A 9,122-nucleotide genomic window follows, 5' to 3' on the forward strand; every position below is an offset into this window, starting at 1 on the left:
CATAGTAGAATAGTCACAGGATACTTATAGAGGTATAAGGAATATCTTGGAAAGGAGAAGAAAAAAACTCTTAGGAGACAAGAGAAACGAAGGCAGTTAGCAGTAGAATAATACCAATCATCAATCCGAATGAATAAGAAGATACTCTCCCGCCCATGGAACCCCACGATCCGTATCGATATCAATAATTGCAGGCGGGTGGAGGATCCATAAACTTGAATCCATAAATGGAATGAATGAGTCTACGGGGGGAAAGTATGGATAAGGGGTGAAAAATGAAGAAAAAAGGGGAAAGAGAACGTGAGGGGGAGGGGGGGGGAAGTGGGGGATAGTCGGGATGAAGAAAATGAATCGGAGCTTTGCGAAACGAAAGTAGCAGTTTATGGAAAGGGTGGAATTGGTAAGTCAACAACAAGTTGTAATATATCAATAGCTTTGGCGAGACGCGGAAAAGGGTATTGCAAATTGGATGTGATCCGAAACATGATAGTACTTTCACCCCCACGGGATTCTTGATACCTACCATTATAGACACTTTGCAATCGAAGGATTACCACTATGAAGATGTGTGGCCTGAGGATGTCATTTATAAGGGTTATGGCGGAGTGGATCGTGTTGAAGCAGGGGGACCACCTGCGGGAGCTGGTTGTGGGGGATACGTAGTGGGAGAAACGGTTAAATCATCGAAAGAATCGAATGCTTCTTATGAATATGATACTACTCTATTCGACGTTTTAGGGGACGTAGTCCGTGGAGGTTTTGCCGCTCCATCGAATCATGCGGATTATTGCATTATTATCACGGATAATGGATTCGATGCCCCTTTTGCAGCAAATCGTATTGCTGCGTCGGTTAGGGAGAAGGCACATACCCACCCATTGCGATTAGCAGGTTTGGTGGGGAATCGGACATCTAGGAGAGATCTCATTGATAAACATGTAGAAGCCTGCCCGATGCCTGTGCTGGAAGTGTTGCCTCTCATTGAGGACATTCGGGTCTCGAGGGTGAAGGGGAAAACATTGTTTGAAACGGCTGAATGTCAATCAGATCTCAATTATGTTTGTGATTTCCATCCCAATGTGGCGGATCAGATATTGTCTCGACCAGAAGGGGTTGTGCCAAGGGAAATTCCAGATAGAGAATTATTCAGTCTGCTCTCCGATTTCTATCTGAATCCCGATGGTGGGGGGCAGAGGAATGCCCAGCAAACTCAACAGGATATTCTGCTTGATTTTACGATGATTCGAAACCGAAACTGCAAATTTCTTGTATGTGTACCCTTTCTGAGGAAACCCTTTCACGAAGACTCCCGAAACTCTCACTTTTGAATGTGAAACCGGAAATTATCACACTTCTTGCCCCATTAGTTGTGTGGCTTGGTTATATCAAAAGATCGAAGACAGCTTTTCCCCAGTGGTAGGTACAAAGACTTGTGGTTATTTCTTACAGAACGCTCTTGGAGTTACGATCCTTGCGGAACCTCGTTATGCAATGGCAGAGTCGGAAGAGGGGGACGTCTCGGCCCAATTAAATGATCAAGGGGAATTGGAGAGAATTTGTATCCAAATAAAACGAGATAGAAACCCTAGTGTCATTATTTGGATTGGCACATGTACCACGGAAATAACAAAGACGGACCTAGAAGGCATAGCACCCAAGCTAGAAAACGAACTTGGAGTACCAATTGTAGTTGCGCGGGCCAATGGATCGGATTATGCTTTTACTCAGGGAGAGGATACTGTATCAGCTGCCACGACGCATCGGTGTCCGGAATTTGACATATCTAGACACGAACAGAAACAGGATTTAGTTGGGGGTGTTGACACTGCGACGACGGAAGCGGGGGGGGCTAATCCGGAGGGACGGAAATTAAAGAATCATGCTTCAGTTCTTTTTGGATCTCTAACTTCAACTGTAGCTTCTCAACCGAATCCGGAATCGAAACGTCAATCCATTCAGGTATCGGGGTGGTTACCCTCCCAGAGATATACTGAACTTCCATCATTAGGCAAGGGAGTGTATGTTTGCGGCGTGAATCCCTCTCTGAGCCGTACAGCGACGACTCTGATGCGGCGTCGTAAATGCCAGTTAATTGGAGCACCTTTTCCTATTGGTCCTGATGGGACGCGTGCTTGGATAGAAAAGATTTGTTCCGCCTTTAATATGGAACCTCAGGGTTTGAAGGAGAGGGAGGATGAGATATGGAAGAGTCTGAGAGACTATCTTGAGATAGCAGCTGGTAAATCTATATCTTTTACGGGAGATAATCTATCAGAAATTTCTATAGCAAGATTCCCAATTCGCTGCGGAATGGTTGTCTACGAAACAGGTATTCCCTACATGGATAAACGATATCAAGCTGCCGAGCCATCTTTCTCACGAGATACTTGCAAAGAGATGGGTACACTCATGCCACGGATCGTGGAAAAACCGGATAATTATAACCAGATACAGCGTATGCATGAATTAAAACCTGATTCAGCAATTACTGGAATGGCTCATGCCAATCCTTTAGAAGCAAGAGGTATTGATACAAAATGGTCTGTCGAGTTCACCTTTGCCCAAATCCATGGATCCACTAATGCGAGGGATGTGCTTGAACTTGTTACTCGTCCCCTACGGCGTAATAATAATCCGGGGCGTCTGGGTTGGAGTAACCTGTCGAAGCAGATGGTAACAAATCACTAAATTATAGAATTATTGGGTGACGGGAAGTGACCATTGAGGGAAATGCATAGAGACGTCTCCAAATTCTTAATCATGGGATTCTGTCTCCTCATGATTAAGAAATCCATCGACTCCTTTCCGAAGGAGTTGCTGTGCTAGCTACGGGAGTGGTACGGAGAGGTTGCCGGCACTCTACGGGAAAAAAAAAAAACTGAAAAATATGGGAAGGAAATAATTATGAACGTAGAAAGCGTTCAAATGTCGTTGTATCTACTGCAGGTTTCGCTGCTTACTCGGGTGAAGGTGGCAGGTCCACCTATAATATTCGGACTATATTATGGATTACTAACAACATTACCCGTTGGACCCTCCCAAATACTATCCATAAGAGCTTTTCTTTTGGGAGGGAATCTTAGTGGTACCGTCGCTTTGAGTGGTTTGATGATGGGATAGCTACTAATATTTCTGTCAATATTCTGTTCACCTCTATATGCATTGATAGTGAAACCACATGTTGTAACTGTCCCAATAGTACCATACATGTTATTTTACTGGTTCCGAACCAAGGATTTACCGGATTATCGAACTCTACGTCCGACCAATTCACTCAGTGACTTTCGAATCGGTAATATATTCTTGGATAGTTTCATTTTCCAGATTTTAAATCCAATTCTTTTACCAAGTCCCGTATTGGCGAGACCAATTCACCTATTTATTTTTCGATATAGCAACAACATAACATTTCTGATTAGTAGTTTCGTGGGTTGGTCACTCGGTCATATGTCATTCAGCTACTTGTCCAGATTACTTCTGGTTCGCGTAGAATATGATTCACCCATACTCTACCTGCTGATGAAACGCGTCATTTACAAAACTTTTAGTATTGTTGTTCTCATTAATGTACTGGTTTATTTGGGTAAGGCTCCAGTACCTCTCTTCACCAAGAATTTTGAAGACGAACTTGTCTTGCTCGATAACAATCTCCGGGAGTTGTCAGATTCGATGCTATGGATTTTCAAGTCGTGGCCCACGTCCTTGTTCGACCCATACAAACCAAATCGTCCTTTACGATATATAGAGAATAGCCGATTCGGCGGCGATAGCTTAGTGAAGAAGCAAGTATCAAATCACTTTTTCAGCAAATGTTTGACTAGTGGAAAACAGCGGTTGGCTCTCACGGCGTTACCCCAGTTTGTCGATCTTTGGAGACCAGTTAGGAACCTCGTTAGAGGATTCGGATATGCCACTTCCAGCTCATCATCTGCATGAAGACTGGATTTTGAACCAATTCAGGAAAAACAAGGATTTGAATAATGAGTTAAAGGACCGAATTCGATTCCTAGACACCGAGCCTATCTTCTGGAAAGCGATGGAAAGAAGGACCGGATTGGCTGATAACGGAGGTGAATTACCTAAGATTTATGATCCATTTTTGAATAATTCATGTCGTGCTAGGATTCCAAACTCGGATTCATTCTGGATACTGTCTGATTCATTGGCATCGCAAGCGGTTGACAACAACGAGTATGCCAATGAATTGAATTCCGGTAATAAGATTCGGGATTGGGTGTCTATCAGGTATAAAGAGTTGAGAAGCAATGAGATTCCTCTTCCCCGGGAAGCATTACCTAAAAATGCTTTGCAAATATTTATTTTCATGTTCGAAACACCGGATGATGCCGTGATTGAAGATGTTGTGGGAGAAACAAACTATTCAGTTTCGAAGGGTGATTCCACCCCCGTAACTTGGGATCAAGTCTTCAAATTTTCTTCATCTCCGACAGAGTTAGCTTTATTCTTCACCTATCTCAGAGATGATTGTGGTGCCTTCGATTGGATCCGCTTGCTAGACGTACCTCTAATTGGTGGGGAAAGACTTGACTCTTCAAAACAAAAAATACGTTCGATCCTCGAGATTGAGGAACTGTCGGAGGAATTGGCCCGCAATACTCACTTAATATATGATAATAGGTTCGATGTCGCGGGTGGGTCAACTGATATTCGTAACAGAAAGTTAAAAAATTTAGCAATCAGCGTCGGGAAGACGCGGCTGAAAACACGCAGACTGGTCAAACGTTTTGCAAAAAGCTCTGATTTTCGTCGGAAACCTATAAAAGGCTCTATGCGCTCCAGAAGACGTAAGACACTGGTTTGGGAAGTATTTCAAGATAAGGCACATTCACCTCTCTTCTTTAGATTAATGGAACTACCCACTCCGTTTCGATTTCCTGCCGGAGAATTAACTGGTGTAGATTTTGAGGAATCGGCCGGTGACGCGAGGAGAGAAACTAGTACCCAACCCGAACAGGAACTAATATCTCTTTCATCCTCGAGAGAGGGGGAGCGAGCGAAATCCGACCGCCCAGCTATAGCAGCTAGGTTCGATGTGAGTTCCATCCACACGGGGCGGGGTTTATTATTGGTTATGCAATCGACTCTTCGGAAATATGTGAAACTGCCTGTATTGATAACACTCAAGAATTTCGGTCGTATTTTATTTTTTCAAGCTCCCGAATGGGATGAGGATTGGAGTGAGTGGCGCAAAGAATCCCACATCAAATGCACCTACGACGGCGAGGGATTCTCACACACTCGTTTACCCGGTCGTTGGTTGAAGGAGGGTCTTCAGATAAAGATTTTGTATCCTTTCCGGTTGAAGCCTTGGCGTACTCGCGGGAGGAGGCGCCCAACCATTTTGGAAAATGATATGAATCCCAGGTATCTCAAGACTCGGGAATCGGGGAGAAAAAATAGATTGAGGCGAGGAAAATCTCCATCTAGCTATTTAACAGCTTGGGGATTCCAAACAGATGTACCTTTTGGAACTATTAAGAAAGATCCCTCCTTCTGGAAACCTATCCGGAAGAAATTGATGAGAATTTTGAGACGTAGTCTCGCATTGCGGACTAGGCAAATGCGTCGTCTCTACTCCAAATTGGGTGTATCCGCAAGGTTTCCATTGGGGAAATTGAATTTCCTTCGTAAAATTGAAGGGATTTGGGAGAATTGGAGTGGAACCGATTTTGTTGGGGGAGATATTCCAAATGATACAGGGACCGGGTGGAAAGAGGGGCCGTCACACGGTGAACCAGGTACTGGTGGAATAGATGAAACATCAATTCCCATTGATAATAAATCCCGATACTTTGCGGGTACCGATGATGAACCAGTAAAAGATACCGTTGGTGGATCCAAATCCGAACCCGAATCAGACATGCATGCATTCAGAAATCTGTTAACCGAAGGGGTTGGCGGGGGTGGGCGTAGCACCAAATCACTCCGTTTTAGTAAACCGGGAATAGATGACAGACTAATTAATACAAATCTGACTAGTTCTTTGAGATTCCAAACGAAATTAGTCAATATTCAGGGAATTTATTTGAGATCCCGCATATCGGTCGCAGAATTGTTTGAGAAGTATCTTCTACTAGTAGCGGGATTATTTCGAAGAGTCAATAGAGCTTTTGCTCATTATCTCGACAATTTTGCTAGATTTCGGGTGCAACTGGTGAAAGTGACGAATCAAGTTGGTGGGGTTCATGGGGATGCAAACCACCCAATTCTAGCTATTTCCGGAATTAGGGAGGGAATACCGCGAGTTATCGATAATCAATCTATAGGATTACCGTCTCAGGCGCACATTCACGACATTCTGTGGCATGTAAGCATGAAAAACAACCTGGATTTGGATTCTTTGATGGAAATTGCGGAAGATAGCAAGGATGCGGGGTATCTCGATAACCGGAAGGGATGTAAGGATAATGAGAATCTGGATGATGCTTCGGAAGATTGGAATTATCCGCGCGGTGATCATGGTTGTTATCCGAAAGGGGGAGGGGAAACCCCAGAATTTTTTGATGGCGGTAAACATGACGGGGGAAAGAGCGATTCCGTGGGATGTCCCGATGACAGAACTGGCGGGATTGTACGTGGGTATGGTATCGATGAACATATTAATAATTTTGCTACGATGCGGGGACTTTCCAAACAACTTTGGGAATTGAATGCAAATGATTTGGGGAGTTTGTTAGGCTGTCCCGACAAGTACAACCTGTCATTGGAGTTATGGCAAAAAATTGCACCGAAGAGATGGAGATCGGACATCGAAAATTTATATGGATTCAGAAGCATCGGGGGAAGTTTTCTCGCCGAGCATGAATATGTATTTCGTGATAGACAAAACGATTATTCCATATATACTGAAACCCCTTTCCTCAGAGATCGAGTGAGAAATATCAATAAACGTCGTAAATACAGTTATTTGTTACATAGTTTTATTGATTCCTCACGAGATGTAGATATACAAAAATTTCCGGCGGGGTGGAATGCGGCGATAAGGGAAACTCGTTTAGGGAATCGTATCAGAGAACTTATTGCAGGGAAGGGAATTTCTCATCCACGAATACTTGATCCGGAACGTGAGTTGAATCCGAAATCCGATTTGGTGTTGTGGGTAATTCCGGATCCCGCGGAAGCAAAGGATGTATACGAAACAAGATCGAAATTTGTACCTGGGACTTCTATTTTGTGGGAGAGGGTTCCCGCTACCCCAAATGAAAGATTTCAGAGATTAGGCACGGATTACGGGTTACAGGAAGAAGAGATTGATTCGGATGAAATACTTCTAAGAGAGAGGGGGAGTCACTATTATATTTTTCAATGGAAATGGGAATCCGAAGCATTAGAAAGAGAATTATAAAGACTGAGGGATTTGATATCTCTCATCAACGTATTAGAAAATGAGCAGGATCTTACTTCCTTCTGTGTCAATATGGGTATAGATTGCGATTTGTTGAATCTTTTTCTCAACGAAGAGAAACGCGAGATTCTAGATGATTTGTTTGTTATTTCAGCCCATCGTTTACCGCGAATATTCGATGATTAGATTCTCATGTATAAAATGGTTAGTATCCCACTGAAATTTCGAAACAGATTCAAAAGAAGATTGAATAGAAATATATTTGGCGGGTGCATGCTGCGTTTGTCACTCATCAATGGGGAGAGGAATAGGAATCGCTCCTATCTCCATAACATCGAAGATCTCCTGCTTCCGAGACATCGTCGCAAATCGCGATTTCTCAGATCCCTATTGATTTTGAGCTCCGTGAAATCCGAAAGGGACCCTTTGGGCTACCCTTCTGGAGTGGAATGGATGAACAAGAGTGAAGAGTCTAGCGACCTGAGTGGGACTCAGAAAATCAAACGTTTCCTTTGGCCCAGTTATCGCTTAGAAGAATTAGCTTGTATGAACAGATTCCGCTTCGACACAAATAATGGAAGTCGATTTGCCACGCCCAGAATACGCATGTATCCCATTATTTGAGACGGGGGGGAGAATACGTAGATTCGACAATTTGCTCGACTAATATTACTAACATCTTGGTAATCTCAATCAAGTGTGTGATAGAAGGAGGGGCAGATACCTACCTTACTTATCAGATGCGGAGCTGTAACTACTCGTTGGTGGGAAACAAATTCCCACCGATAACCGAATCTATTGAGTGACGATTTCCCCGATTATAGGAGTATTCATCTCCCTCGCTCGGACCAATACTACCCGAATTAGTAGGCAAATCCTATACAATGAATTCGATAAACAATTATTATTACTACTATTACGGATAAGGCTATATCTACCAATTCGACGTTGATTTGTGAGAAAGGGGATACAGGGTCTGCTGAGTCTCAAATATGCTACTTGACCGATCAAGTCTCGAAACTCACTTCTCATTTGAAATCACATTCCAAGGATTACTCCTCTCAGAGGGGTTTGTGGAAATTATTGGGAAGACGCAAGCGTCTCTTAATTCATTCATCCAAAAAGGATCCGACTTTATACGATAACATAATAAGCAACTTGGGTATTCGGAGATTGAAGAGACGCCGATTCCAATTTATAGAAATCCAGTTCTACCGAAGCTAGGGTCTGCAAAAATTACCAGGAACATAATTCATGGGTATACCTCCTACGAAAGTGGATCCAGTTATAGTGAGTATGGGTCCCCACCACCCGTCGATGCACGGTGTCCTTCGACTTATTGTTACTCCAGACGGTGAAAATGTCGTTGGTTGTGAACCAATACTTGGCTATTTACATAGAGGGATGGAAAAAATTGCTGAAAACCGGACGATTCTGCAGTATCTTCCCCACGTGACGAGATGGGATTATTTAGCCACCATGTTTACCGAGGCAATAACAGTGAATGCGCCGGAGAAGTTGGCAAATATTCAAATACCGAGAAGAGCTAGTTACATACGAGTTATTATGCTCGAGCTAAGTCGAATAGCTCCCCACCCGTCATGGCTCGGACCTTTTCTGGCGGATGTCGGTGCACAAACCCCTTTTTTCTACACATTTCGAGAAAGGGAAATGATTTATGATTTACTTGAGTCTGCTACGGGTATGTGAATGACGCATAATTATTTCCGCGTCGGGGGAGTAGCGGTAGATTCAC

The sequence above is a fragment of the Dipteris shenzhenensis genome, unplaced genomic scaffold (assembly GCF_047967505.1).
Source record: "Dipteris shenzhenensis isolate YYH24624 ecotype China unplaced genomic scaffold, Dip_SZ_1.0 scaf0507, whole genome shotgun sequence".
NCBI lineage: Eukaryota > Viridiplantae > Streptophyta > Polypodiopsida > Gleicheniales > Dipteridaceae > Dipteris > Dipteris shenzhenensis.